Source organism: Durio zibethinus, unplaced genomic scaffold, assembly GCF_047325235.1.
Source record: "Durio zibethinus cultivar Kanyao isolate XHJ-2024 unplaced genomic scaffold, ASM4732523v1 HiC_scaffold_3, whole genome shotgun sequence".
In the NCBI taxonomy this organism is placed as follows: Eukaryota; Viridiplantae; Streptophyta; class Magnoliopsida; order Malvales; family Malvaceae; genus Durio; species Durio zibethinus.
This window is the reverse complement of record NW_028323044.1, coordinates 10,449,351-10,464,350: the sequence shown is the minus strand read 5'-3', so window position 1 is coordinate 10,464,350 and position 15,000 is coordinate 10,449,351.

The following is a 15,000-nucleotide window of genomic DNA, read 5'->3' as shown; positions in this document are numbered from 1 at the left end:
GTTAAAGAGAAACAGGACAGAAAAACAGAATTCTGGAAATGCTCTTGTATTCACTGAAACAGAAGTGTTTGATGGTGTACAAATGAGGGTGGAGCAGCCCTCTATTTATAGTTGAGGCTCCAGCTACAACTTAATGGCAAATCCCTAAAATAAAGGCTACAATCATGGGATTACATTTAATCAAGATGCTGGTTCCTGATTTTCAGGGTCAACCAAATCTGCCAGGATGCTGATGCTGATCCTGCCTGGTTCCAGAAGCTTCCCTTGCGTATCCAGCACCTCGGGCCCTTCTGGATGTGGTGCGGGCAGCCCAAATGCCAGGCCTTGGTCTCATGAGTTGGCCTGCAAGATGGGCGGGCGTTTGGAGCTCGTTTGATAGGCTTTGCGCACTGATACCCGCCAGCACGCCTGGTCTGCGGGCCTTAGCTGCTGGCTCGCCTGCTGGTCTGGCTGATGTGCCTGGCGCGCCCGCCCAGGGCGTGACATTCTCCCCCACCTGATTGCGCAACGCCCTCGTTGCGTCTTCTGCATGGTACTGCCTGATCTGGTCCCCGAACTGCCATAAGTCCTCTGCTGGTTCCCAGCTCGCCTCACTGTCTGGAAGTCCCTTCCAGCGCACCAAGTACTCATGTCTTGGTTGATAGTTCTTCCGTCTCACTTCCCGGTCAGCCATAATGCTGTGGACCTCCTTCTCATATGAGGCCCTTGCTCCCAACGGTGCACGCTTTGACTCTGCCCGTCCTGGATCTCCCTCATCCTCATGGAACGGCTTGAGCATGCTCACATGGAACACCGGGTGTACCCTCGGCTTGGGTGGCATATCCAGCTTGTAGGCAACCTTGCCTACTCTCTTGACTACTCGGAAAGGTCCCTCATACCTCCGGACTAGGCCTTTGTGCAGCCCCCTGTGGCGCACAATGGGATGCAGCTTCACCAACACCAAGTCTCCAACCTGGAACTGCACATCCCGCCTCTTCTGGTCTGCCCACTTCTTCGACCTCTTGGCCGCCTTGTGTAGACAAACTCTGGCCAAGTCAGCTTGCTCCTGCCATGCCTTGGCAAACTTGTATGCTGCTGGATTTGGCCCTGTATAACCTGCAGCAATCGAACCGGGTGTTAGTGGTTGTTGCCCTGTCACAACCTCAAATGGGCTCTGGTTCGTTGCCTCGCTCCTTTGCAAGTTGTAGGAAAACTGCGCAATATCCAGTAGCTTTGGCCAGTCCCTTTGTGTGGCACTCACATAGTGCCTGAGGTAGACCTCCAGTAGTCCATTCACACGTTCTGTCTGCCCATCGGTCTGCGGATGCATGCTGGTGGAAAAGTTCAAGTCTGACCCCAACAGCTTGAACAACTCAGTCCAGAACCTGCCCGTGAAACGCCCGTCCCGATCACTAACAATGGTCCTCGGCACTCCCCAGTACTTCACCATGTTCTTCAGGAACAATCGAGCTGCCTCCTCGGCTGGGCACTCCTTGGTTGCTGGAATGAAGATTCCATATTTGGAAAACCTGTCCACCACTACCATGATGCTTCCAAACCCCTCTGTCTTGGGTAGACCGACTATAAAGTCCAGAGAAACACTCTCCCATGGTCGCTCTGGCACTGGCAATGGCTCCAAGAGACCCCCTGGTTTCTTGAGCTCCACCTTGTCCTGTTGGCACACAAGACAAGTCTTCACATAGGCCTCCACATCGTCCCTCATGTGCGGCCAGTAGTACCGGTCCTCGATCAGCGCCAAGGTGCGGCTCACTCCTGGGTGTCCAGCCCACCTTGAATCATGACACTCTTGCAAAACTTCCTTGCGGAGCTTCCCGTGCTGCGGCACAAACAGTCTACTGCCCCTGGTGTACAGCAACCCATCCTGCAACCAAAACCGCCTAGTCTTACCTTGCTGGGCGTACTCCATCAAAGCCTTGGCTGTAGGATCATGCGCAAGTCCCTCCTTGATGCGCGGCACCAGTGACCCCTCTGGTTGGCTAATGGCAGCAAGGTTAGCCTTTCTGCTCAGGGCGTCTGCCACTAGGTTCGCCCGCCCCGGCTTGTACTCCATCTGAAAATCAAATTCCGCAAGAAAATCTTGCCATCTCGCCTGCTTGGGGGACAGCTTCTTCTGCGTCTGGAAGTAGCTGGTTGCCACATTGTCCGTCCTCACCACGAACCTCGACCCCAACAGGTAATGGCGCCAAGTGCGCAAGCAGTGCACCACTGCAGTCATCTCCTTCTCTTGGACCGTGTACTTGCGTTCAGTCTCGTTCAGCTTCCTGCTCTCAAACGCGACTGGACGTCCCTCTTGCATCAACACGCCCCCTATGGCAAAGTCTGATGCATCCGTATGCACCTCATACGGTTTGGCATGGTCTGGCAAGGCCAAGACTGGCTCCTCGGTCACAGCCCGCTTCAACCTGTCAAAGGCTTCCTGGCACCCTGCGCTCCACTCCCATGCTCTCCCTTTCTTGAGCAAGTCAGTCAATGGCGTGGCTATTGCTGAGTGACCCTTGATGAAGCGCCTGTAGTAGTTAACCAGCCCAAGGAACGATCTCAACTCAGTGACCTTGGCTGGCGGTTGCCACTCCAGGATGGCATCTATCTTGCCTTCATCCATGCGTATCCTGCCACCTCCCACTATGTGGCCAAGGAATGGGATCTCCTGCTGGGCGAATGAGCACTTCTCCCTCTTGACAAACAGCTTGTGCGCCCGCAACACCTCGAACACCTGTCTCAAGTGGTCTACATGCTCTCCCAAAGTCTGGCTGTAGATCACAATGTCATCCAAATAAACCACAACAAACCGATCAAGGAATGACTGAAGTACCTTGTTCATAAGGGTGCAGAATGTTGCTGGGGCATTCGTGAGTCCGAAAGGCATCACCAAGAACTCATACGAACCATACCGCGTGACACATGCTGTCTTTTGCTCATCTCCCTCCGCGATCCTGACTTGATAATAGCCTGACCTCAAATCCAGCTTGGTGAACCACCTTGCGCTCCCAAGTTGATCGAACAAGTCCGCAATGAGTGGGATGGGGTACTTGTTCTTAATGGTCAGCTTGTTCAAAGCCCGGTAGTCTATGCACAGCCGCAACGACCCATCATGCTTGCGCTGGAATAGAACCGGTGCACCATAGGGTGCTTTTGATGGCCTGATGAAGCCAGCATCAACTAACTCCTTGAGCTGCTTCCTCAACTCCTCCAACTCTGGTGGAGACATTCGGTAAGGGGCTCTGGCTGGTGGCTTGGCCTCGGACACCAGCTCGATCTTGTGGTCCACCTCCCTCTTAGGTGGTAGCTTGCTAGGCAGCTTTGCGGGCATCACATCACTAAAGGTCTTCAGCACCTTTAGCACCTCCAAGGGTGACTCGGTCTCCTTCTCCCTTGGCTCATCATATTTCAGGGCTGCCAAGAAGGTGTCTTCTTGTCTACTTACCGCCTTGGCAAATTGGATGGCTGACACCACCCGTGACCCAACTCCAGACCCTCTCCTCAATGGTACAAGGCATTGGCACCGTGCATCCAAGATGCAAACACAATCGGCAAAAGGCACAAGGAGGGCGTTAATCCGAACAAGGAAATCCAACCCAATCACAAACTCATAGTCGTCAAGGGGTATTACCTCAATGGTCTCCTTGCCTTTCCAATCTCCAAGCTGTAACTCCACTCCCCGTGCTACTCCAATGGCTGGAACTTCCTTGGAGTTCACCGTCTTAATGGTACCAGTCCCTTTTTGCACCTTTAGTCTGAGTTTCCGGGCTCCATCACCTGAAATGAAAAGATGTGAGGCACCTGTGTCCACCAGTGCGCTCACCTTCTGACCCGCAACCATCAGATCCGCAAACATCAAGCCCTTTGGCTTGCGGCTCCCCTTACTCTGGACAGCATTGAGCACCAACGACCCAAGCTTTGCTGCCCCTGACTCTGGCTCCTCGTCAGACTCCCTGTCTACAGCAGCCAGCTTGCCCTTCTGCGGGCAATTGCGCGCTATGTGGCTCCCTCCACATAGGTAGCATGCTAGTGGTTCTCGGTCCCCCTTTGCTTTCCACTTGCCTGCTGATGGCTTCCTCTCGCCATCCTTGGTTGAACGGTCTCGGTCTCCATCCTTGGACTCCCGGTCACGGTCCTTCCCATTGGACTGCTTCTTCCGGTCCCTATCGTCCCTGCCCTTACCCTTGGGCTTGGTAGACTCGAACTTGTTCAGAGGCTTGAACTCTATCAACGCCTCGGCAGTGGTCATGGCTTTAGCCAAGTCATGAACTCCCCTCCTTTGTAGCTCATGCTTCACCCACGGCTTCAGCCCATCCATGAAAGCAAAGAATGCGTCCTTCTCGCCTAGATCCGAGATCTGTAGCATCAGTTCAGAGAATTTTTGAACATACTCTCTTATGTTCCCTTGCTGGCTCAACCTGCGCAACTTTGCCCGTGCCTCATCATCGGCATACTCCGGGTAAAATTGTTCTCTGAACTCTTTTTGGAACTCTGCCCAGGTTCCAATCTTGGCGTTCCCACGCCTGACATCATCACACCTGCGCCTCCACCACAATAAGGCTACATCAGTGAGATACATAGCAGCGGTGCTTACCTTTATCGCCTCGTCTTGCATGCCCATGGCCTGGAAATACTGCTCCATACCCCAAAGGTAATTGTCTACTTCCTTGGCCGCCCTAGTCCCCTTAAACTCCTTAGGCTTGGGGACATCCAATCTGGATCTGGACACTCCAGCAAACATGCCATTCCCAATGGCAGTCTTGCAAGTCACGAGCTCACTGGTAAGCTCCTCCATCCGCTGGCGCATGGCCTCCATGCCATGGCGCATGGCCTCCATGCCATCTCGCAAAGTCAGAACTTCCGCCTCCAAGGATTCATTCTTTTGGGTGATCGCATCCAGGCCATTGTTGAGAGCAGCTGCTAGCTCACTTTGGATCTCCTCCCCCATGGAGTCTAGCGATGCAATGTGAGTTTCTACTTCCTCCAGCTTCTCCCCCATGTCGCCTATGGTCACCTCCACCTTGGCCAGCCTACCGTCCATGGTAGACCAGATATCTCTAGAACAAGCTTTCTTGCCTCTTCCTCGCCCATGCTCCTGGGCCTCTGGTTGTTGGCTAGCAACGTCGCTTTGGGATGCCATCTCCTCAATCACGATCTAACCTGCACAACACAAACACGCAGAATCGAACTTGCTCTGATACCAACTGTCACGGGCTCCGACCTTAGACTCAGAATCCGTGCGGCCTTAGGCTTGGAATCTCGTCCTTGATGCCTAAGTCAGCCTAAAACACAAGCGTGCGGGCACTAGAACAAAGGGAAGGGCTGATTACGCAAGTTAAAGAGAAACAGGACAGAAAAACAGAATTCTGGAAATGCTCTTGTATTCACTGAAACAGAAGTGTTTGATGGTGTACAAATGAGGGTGGAGCAGCCCTCTATTTATAGTTGAGGCTCCAGCTACAACTTAATGGCAAATCCCTAAAATAAAGGCTACAATCATGGGATTACATTTAATCAAGATGCTGGTTCCTGATTTTCAGGGTCAACCAAATCTGCCAGGATGCTGATGCTGATCCTGCCTGGTTCCAGAAGCTTCCCTTGCGTATCCAGCACCTCGGGCCCTTCTGGATGTGGTGCGGGCAGCCCAAATGCCAGGCCTTGGTCTCATGAGTTGGCCTGCAAGATGGGCGGGCGTTTGGAGCTCGTTTGATAGGCTTTGCACACTGATACCCGCCAGCACGCCTGGTCTGCGGGCCTTAGCTGCTGGCTCGCCTGCTGGTCTGGCTGATGTGCCTGGCGCGCCCGCCCAGGGCGTGACACCCGCACCAAGGGCCAGCGTGTGCCCATGGTGCTCGAGGCAACCGTCCGCACCAGGGCCCAGCGTGTGCCGATGGTGGTCGAGGCAACCGCCCGCACCAGGGCCCAGCGTGTGCCGATGGTGCTCGAGGCAACCGCCCGCACCAAGGGCCGGCTTGTGCCGATGGTGTTCGAGGCAACCGCCCGCACCAGGGCCCAGCGTGTGCCGATGGTGGTCGAGGCAACCGCCAGCACCAGGGCCCAACGTGTGCCGATGGTGGTCGAGGCAACCGCCCGCACCAAGGCCGAGCGTGTGCCGATGGTGGTCGAGGCAAGCGCCCTCACCAAGGCCGAGCGTGTGCCGATGGTGGTCGAGGCAACCGCCCGCACCAGGGCCCAGCGTGTGCCGATGGTGGTCGAGGCAAGCACCCGCACCAGGGCCCAGCGTGTGCCGATGGTGGTCGAGGCAAGCGCCCTCACCAAGGCCGAGCGTGTGCCGATGGTGGTCGAGGCAACCGACCGCACCAAGGGCCGGCGTGTGCCGATGGTGGTCGAGCCAGGAGCCCGCACCAAGGGCCGGCTTGTGCCGATGGTGTTCGGGGCAACCGCCCGCACCAGGGCCCTGCGTGTGCCGATGGTGCTGGGGGCAACCGCCCGCACCAGGGCCCAGCGTGTGCCGATGGTGCTGGGGGCAAGCGCCCGCACCAGGGCCCAGCGTGTGCCGATGGTGGTCGAGGCAAGCGCCCGCACCAGTGCCCAGCGTGTGCCGATGGTGGTCGAGGCAAGCGCCCGCACCAGGGCCCAGCGTGTGCCGATGGTGCTGGGGGCAAGCGCCCGCCCCAGGGCCCAGCGTGTGTCGATGGTTATCGGGGCAACCGGCCGCACCAGGGCCCAGGGTCTGCCGATGGTGCTCGAGGCAACCGCCCGCACCAAGGCTCAGCATGTGCCGATTGTGATCGAGGCAACAACCCACACCAGGGCCCAGCTTGTGCCGATGGCGGTCGAGGCAAGTGCCCGTACCGAAGGGCAGCCTATGCCGATGATGGTCGATGCATGTGCCATCACCATGCGTCATCATGTGCCATTGATGGTCGAGGCCTTGGCCGAAGTTCGATTTTGAGCCACGGTGCCCATGCTTGGCTCTAGCATGTGCTGGTGCCGCATTTTTTTCACTCGGGACAGCATCGCCGGAGCATCGCCGGAGCATCGCCGGAGTACCGCCGGAGAACCTGACCGGCGGCATTGGGGTTCCGGCGATTGGGAGGGGGGCCGGGGGGGTGTGCGCACATGATGTGCGATGGGTGCTGGTACTTGGCCTTGTGTTGGCCCCCTATCCCTCATCAAACCTCTGAGAATTCACACCCCCTTAAAGAGCATTTGAGATTTTACAGGTTTGCTACCAGTAGCCGTTAAAGTGTCTGAAATGGGGACACTTTTTTCAAACGGTCACAAAATCTTCTCTACTTCGAGTTTTTAGCTGAATTTTTTTGTGCATGCCAACAAAAATAGAAGGATCATGCCTACAAAATTTGGGGCCAAAAATCCTTATAAAAAAATTTTAAAAAATCCCGAACCGCAAAAAGTTTCGAAAATCATGAAAAATAGAAAACGAGTCATCTTCCAACGAAACTTCACGTGAAGGCTTAGGGGACCATTGTATGAATTTACAAGCCATAAAAATGGCATTGGCACGGCAGAAATTTGAAGATGTGCCTAAACCCACCAGGGCCCAGCGTGTGCCGATGGTGCTCGAGGCAACCGCCCGCACCAGGGCCCAGCGTGTGCCGATGGTGCTCGAGGCAAGCGCCCGCACCAGGGCCCAGCGTGTGCCGACGGTGGTCGAGGCAACCGCCCGCACCAGGGCCGATAGTGTGCCGATGGTGCTCGAGGCAACCTGTCGCACCAGGGCCCAGCGTGTGCCGATGGAGATCGAGGCAACCTGCCGCACCAGGGCCCAGCATGTGCCGATGCTGGTCGAGGCAAGCGCCCGCACCAGCGCCCAGCGTGTGCCGATGGTGCTCGAGGCAACCGACCGCACCAGGGCCCAGCGTGTGCCGATGGTGCTCGAGGCAACCTGCCGCACCAGGGCCCAGCGTGTGCCGATGGCGCTCGAGGCAAGCTCCCGCACCAGGGCCCAGCGTGTGCCGATGGTGCTCGAGGCAACCTGCCGCACCAGGGCCCAGCGTGTGCGGATGGTGCTCGAGGCAAGCGCCCGCACCAGGGCCCAGCGTGTGCCGATGGTGGTCGAGGCAACCGCCCGCACCAGGGCCCAGCGTGTGCCGATGGTGGTCGAGGCAACCTGCCGCACCAGGGCCCAGCGTGTGCCGATGGTGCTCGAGGCAACCTGCCGCACCAGGGCCCAGCGTGTGCCGATGGTGCTCGAGGCAACCGACCGCACCAGGGCCCAGCGTGTGCCGATGGTGGTCGAGGCAACCGCCCGCACCAGGGCCCAGCGTGTGCCGATGGTGGTCGAGGCTGCCGATGATGGTCGAGGCAACCTGCCGCACCAGGGCCCAGCGTGTGCCGATGGTGCTCGAGGCAACCGACCGCACCAGGGCCGAGCGTGTGCCGATGGTGCTCGAGGCAAGCGCCCGCACCAGGGCCCAGCGTGTGCCGATGGTGGTCGAGGCAACCTGCCGCACCAGGGCCCAGCGTGTGCCGATGGTGGTCGAGGCAAGCGCCCGCACCAGGGCCCAGCGTGTGCCGATGGTGGTCGAGGCAACCTGCCGCACCAGGGCCCAGCGTGTGCCGATGGTGCTCGAGGCAACCGACCGCACCAGGGCGGAGCGTGTGCCGATGGTGGTCGAGGCAAGCGCCCGCACCAGGGCCCAGCGTGTGCCGATGGTGGTCGAGGCAACCTGCCGCACCAGGGCCCAGCGTGTGCCGATGGTGCTCGAGGCAACCGACCGCACCAGGGCCCAGCGTGTGCCGATGGTGGTCGAGGCTGCCGATGGTGGTCGAGGCAACCTGCCGCACCAGGGCCCAGCGTGTGCCGATGGTGCTCGAGGCAACCGACCGCACCAGGGCCGAGCGTGTGCTGATGGTGCTCGAGGCAAGCTGCCGCACCAGGGCCCAGCGTGTGCCGATGGTGGTCGAGGCAACCGCCCGCACCAGGGCCCAGCGTGTGCCGATGGTGATCGAGGCAACCGACCGCACCAGGGCCCAGCGTGTGCCGATGGTGCTCGAGGCAACCTGCCGCACCAGTGCCCAGCGTGTGCCGATGGTGGTCGAGGCAACCTGCCGCACCAGGGCCCACCGTGTGCCGATGGTGGTCGAGGCAAGCGCCCGCACCAGGGCCCAGCGTGTGCCGATGGTGGTCGAGGCAACCGACCGCACCCGGGCCCAGCGTGTGCCGATGGTGCTCGAGGCAACCTGCCGCACCAGGGCCCAGCGTGTGCCGATGGTGGTCGAGGCAAGCGCCCGCACCAGGGCCCAGCGTGTGCCGATGGTGGTCGAGGCAAGCGCCCGTGTCACGGGCTCCGACCTTAGACTCAGAATCCGTGCGGCCTTAGGCTTGGAATCTCGTCCTTGATGCCTAAGTCAGCCTAAAACACAAGCGTGCGGGCACTAGAACAAAGGGAAGGGCTGATTACGCAAGTTAAAGAGAAACAGGACAGAAAAACAGAATTCTGGAAATGCTCTTGTATTCACTGAAACAGAAGTGTTTGATGGTGTACAAATGAGGGTGGAGCAGCCCTCTATTTATAGTTGAGGCTCCAGCTACAACTTAATGGCAAATCCCTAAAATAAAGGCTACAATCATGGGATTACATTTAATCAAGATGCTGGTTCCTGATTTTCAGGGTCAACCAAATCTGCCAGGATGCTGATGCTGATCCTGCCTGGTTCCAGAAGCTTCCCTTGCGTATCCAGCACCTCGGGCCCTTCTGGATGTGGTGCGGGCAGCCCAAATGCCAGGCCTTGGTCTCATGAGTTGGCCTGCAAGATGGGCGGGCGTTTGGAGCTCGTTTGATAGGCTTTGCGCACTGATACCCGCCAGCACGCCTGGTCTGCGGGCCTTAGCTGCTGGCTCGCCTGCTGGTCTGGCTGATGTGCCTGGCGCGCCCGCCCAGGGCGTGACATTCTCCCCCACCTGATTGCGCAACGCCCTCGTTGCGTCTTCTGCATGGTACTGCCTGATCTGGTCCCCGAACTGCCATAAGTCCTCTGCTGGTTCCCAGCTCGCCTCACTGTCTGGAAGTCCCTTCCAGCGCACCAAGTACTCATGTCTTGGTTGATAGTTCTTCCGTCTCACTTCCCGGTCAGCCATAATGCTGTGGACCTCCTTCTCATATGAGGCCCTTGCTCCCAACGGTGCACGCTTTGACTCTGCCCGTCCTGGATCTCCCTCATCCTCATGGAACGGCTTGAGCATGCTCACATGGAACACCGGGTGTACCCTCGGCTTGGGTGGCATATCCAGCTTGTAGGCAACCTTGCCTACTCTCTTGACTACTCGGAAAGGTCCCTCATACCTCCGGACTAGGCCTTTGTACAGCCCCCTGTGGCGCACAATGGGATGCAGCTTCACCAACACCAAGTCTCCAACCTGGAACTGCACATCCCGCCTCTTCTGGTCTGCCCACTTCTTCGACCTCTTGGCCGCCTTGTGTAGACAAACTCTGGCCAAGTCAGCTTGCTCCTGCCATGCCTTGGCAAACTTGTATGCTGCTGGATTTGGCCCTGTATAACCTGCAGCAATCGAACCGGGTGTTAGTGGTTGTTGCCCTGTCACAACCTCAAATGGGCTCTGGTTCGTTGCCTCGCTCCTTTGCAAGTTGTAGGAAAACTGCGCAATATCCAGTAGCTTTGGCCAGTCCCTTTGTGTGGCACTCACATAGTGCCTGAGGTAGACCTCCAGTAGTCCATTCACACGTTCTGTCTGCCCATCGGTCTGCGGATGCATGCTGGTGGAAAAGTTCAAGTCTGACCCCAACAGCTTGAACAACTCAGTCCAGAACCTGCCCGTGAAACGCCCGTCCCGATCACTAACAATGGTCCTCGGCACTCCCCAGTACTTCACCATGTTCTTCAGGAACAATCGAGCTGCCTCCTCGGCTGGGCACTCCTTGGTTGCTGGAATGAAGATTCCATATTTGGAAAACCTGTCCACCACTACCATGATGCTTCCAAACCCCTCTGTCTTGGGTAGACCGACTATAAAGTCCAGAGAAACACTCTCCCATGGTCGCTCTGGCACTGGCAATGGCTCCAAGAGACCCCCTGGTTTCTTGAGCTCCACCTTGTCCTGTTGGCACACAAGACAAGTCTTCACATAGGCCTCCACATCGTCCCTCATGTGCGGCCAGTAGTACCGGTCCTCGATCAGCGCCAAGGTGCGGCTCACTCCTGGGTGTCCAGCCCACCTTGAATCATGACACTCTTGCAAAACTTCCTTGCGGAGCTTCCCGTGCTGCGGCACAAACAGTCTACTGCCCCTGGTGTACAGCAACCCATCCTGCAACCAAAACCGCCTAGTCTTACCTTGCTGGGCGTACTCCATCAAAGCCTTGGCTGTAGGATCATGCGCAAGTCCCTCCTTGATGCGCGGCACCAGTGACCCCTCTGGTTGGCTAATGGCAGCAAGGTTAGCCTTTCTGCTCAGGGCGTCTGCCACTAGGTTCGCCCGCCCCGGCTTGTACTCCATCTGAAAATCAAATTCCGCAAGAAAATCTTGCCATCTCGCCTGCTTGGGGGACAGCTTCTTCTGCGTCTGGAAGTAGCTGGTTGCCACATTGTCCGTCCTCACCACGAACCTCGACCCCAACAGGTAATGGCGCCAAGTGCGCAAGCAGTGCACCACTGCAGTCATCTCCTTCTCTTGGACCGTGTACTTGCGTTCAGTCTCGTTCAGCTTCCTGCTCTCAAACGCGACTGGACGTCCCTCTTGCATCAACACGCCCCCTATGGCAAAGTCTGATGCATCCGTATGCACCTCATACGGTTTGGCATGGTCTGGCAAGGCCAAGACTGGCTCCTCGGTCACAGCCCGCTTCAACCTGTCAAAGGCTTCCTGGCACCCTGCGCTCCACTCCCATGCTCTCCCTTTCTTGAGCAAGTCAGTCAATGGCGTGGCTATTGCTGAGTGACCCTTGATGAAGCGCCTGTAGTAGTTAACCAGCCCAAGGAACGATCTCAACTCAGTGACCTTGGCTGGCGGTTGCCACTCCAGGATGGCATCTATCTTGCCTTCATCCATGCGTATCCTGCCACCTCCCACTATGTGGCCAAGGAATGGGATCTCCTGCTGGGCGAATGAGCACTTCTCCCTCTTGACAAACAGCTTGTGCGCCCGCAACACCTCGAACACCTGTCTCAAGTGGTCTACATGCTCTCCCAAAGTCTGGCTGTAGATCACAATGTCATCCAAATAAACCACAACAAACCGATCAAGGAATGACTGAAGTACCTTGTTCATAAGGGTGCAGAATGTTGCTGGGGCATTCGTGAGTCCGAAAGGCATCACCAAGAACTCATACGAACCATACCGCGTGACACATGCTGTCTTTTGCTCATCTCCCTCCGCGATCCTGACTTGATAATAGCCTGACCTCAAATCCAGCTTGGTGAACCACCTTGCGCTCCCAAGTTGATCGAACAAGTCCGCAATGAGTGGGATGGGGTACTTGTTCTTAATGGTCAGCTTGTTCAAAGCCCGGTAGTCTATGCACAGCCGCAACGACCCATCATGCTTGCGCTGGAATAGAACCGGTGCACCATAGGGTGCTTTTGATGGCCTGATGAAGCCAGCATCAACTAACTCCTTGAGCTGCTTCCTCAAATCCTCCAACTCTGGTGGAGACATTCGGTAAGGGGCTCTGGCTGGTGGCTTGGCCTCGGACACCAGCTCGATCTTGTGGTCCACCTCCCTCTTAGGTGGTAGCTTGCTAGGCAGCTTTGCGGGCATCACATCACTAAAGGTCTTCAGCACCTTTAGCACCTCCAAGGGTGACTCGGTCTCCTTCTCCCTTGGCTCATCATATTTCAGGGCTGCCAAGAAGGTGTCTTCTTGTCTACTTACCGCCTTGGCAAATTGGATGGCTGACACCACCCGTGACCCAACTCCAGACCCTCTCCTCAATGGTACAAGGCATTGGCACCGTGCATCCAAGATGCAAACACAATCGGCAAAAGGCACAAGGAGGGCGTTAATCCGAACAAGGAAATCCAACCCAATCACAAACTCATAGTCGTCAAGGGGTATTACCTCAATGGTCTCCTTGCCTTTCCAATCTCCAAGCTGTAACTCCACTCCCCGTGCTACTCCAATGGCTGGAACTTCCTTGGAGTTCACCGTCTTAATGGTACCAGTCCCTTTTTGCACCTTTAGTCTGAGTTTCCGGGCTCCATCACCTGAAATGAAAAGATGTGAGGCACCTGTGTCCACCAGTGCGCTCACCTTCTGACCCGCAACCATCAGATCCGCAAACATCAAGCCCTTTGGCTTGCGGCTCCCCTTACTCTGGACAGCATTGAGCACCAACGACCCAAGCTTTGCTGCCCCTGACTCTGGCTCCTCGTCAGACTCCCTGTCTACAGCAGCCAGCTTGCCCTTCTGCGGGCAATTGCGCGCTATGTGGCTCCCTCCACATAGGTAGCATGCTAGTGGTTCTCGGTCCCCCTTTGCTTTCCACTTGCCTGCTGATGGCTTCCTCTCGCCATCCTTGGTTGAACGGTCTCGGTCTCCATCCTTGGACTCCCGGTCACGGTCCTTCCCATTGGACTGCTTCTTCCGGTCCCTATCGTCCCTGCCCTTACCCTTGGGCTTGGTAGACTCGAACTTGTTCAGAGGCTTGAACTCTATCAACGCCTCGGCAGTGGTCATGGCTTTAGCCAAGTCATGAACTCCCCTCCTTTGTAGCTCATGCTTCACCCACGGCTTCAGCCCATCCATGAAAGCAAAGAATGCGTCCTTCTCGCCTAGATCCGAGATCTGTAGCATCAGTTCAGAGAATTTTTGAACATACTCTCTTATGTTCCCTTGCTGGCTCAACCTGCGCAACTTTGCCCGTGCCTCATCATCGGCATACTCCGGGTAAAATTGTTCTCTGAACTCTTTTTGGAACTCTGCCCAGGTTCCAATCTTGGCGTTCCCACGCCTGACATCATCACACCTGCGCCTCCACCACAATAAGGCTACATCAGTGAGATACATAGCAGCGGTGCTTACCTTTATCGCCTCGTCTTGCATGCCCATGGCCTGGAAATACTGCTCCATACCCCAAAGGTAATTGTCTACTTCCTTGGCCGCCCTAGTCCCCTTAAACTCCTTAGGCTTGGGGACATCCAATCTGGATCTGGACACTCCAGCAAACATGCCATTCCCAATGGCAGTCTTGCAAGTCACGAGCTCACTGGTAAGCTCCTCCATCCGCTGGCGCATGGCCTCCATGCCATGGCGCATGGCCTCCATGCCATCTCGCAAAGTCAGAACTTCCGCCTCCAAGGATTCATTCTTTTGGGTGATCGCATCCAGGCCATTGTTGAGAGCAGCTGCTAGCTCACTTTGGATCTCCTCCCCCATGGAGTCTAGCGATGCAATGTGAGTTTCTACTTCCTCCAGCTTCTCCCCCATGTCGCCTATGGTCACCTCCACCTTGGCCAGCCTACCGTCCATGGTAGACCAGATATCTCTAGAACAAGCTTTCTTGCCTCTTCCTCGCCCATGCTCCTGGGCCTCTGGTTGTTGGCTAGCAACGTCGCTTTGGGATGCCATCTCCTCAATCACGATCTAACCTGCACAACACAAACACGCAGAATCGAACTTGCTCTGATACCAACTGTCACGGGCTCCGACCTTAGACTCAGAATCCGTGCGGCCTTAGGCTTGGAATCTCGTCCTTGATGCCTAAGTCAGCCTAAAACACAAGCGTGCGGGCACTAGAACAAAGGGAAGGGCTGATTACGCAAGTTAAAGAGAAACAGGACAGAAAAACAGAATTCTGGAAATGCTCTTGTATTCACTGAAACAGAAGTGTTTGATGGTGTACAAATGAGGGTGGAGCAGCCCTCTATTTATAGTTGAGGCTCCAGCTACAACTTAATGGCAAATCCCTAAAATAAAGGCTACAATCATGGGATTACATTTAATCAAGATGCTGGTTCCTGATTTTCAGGGTCAACCAAATCTGCCAGGATGCTGATGCTGATCCTGCCTGGTTCCAGAAGCTTCCCTTGCGTATCCAGCACCTCGGGCCCTTCTGGATGTGGTGCGGGCAGCCCAAA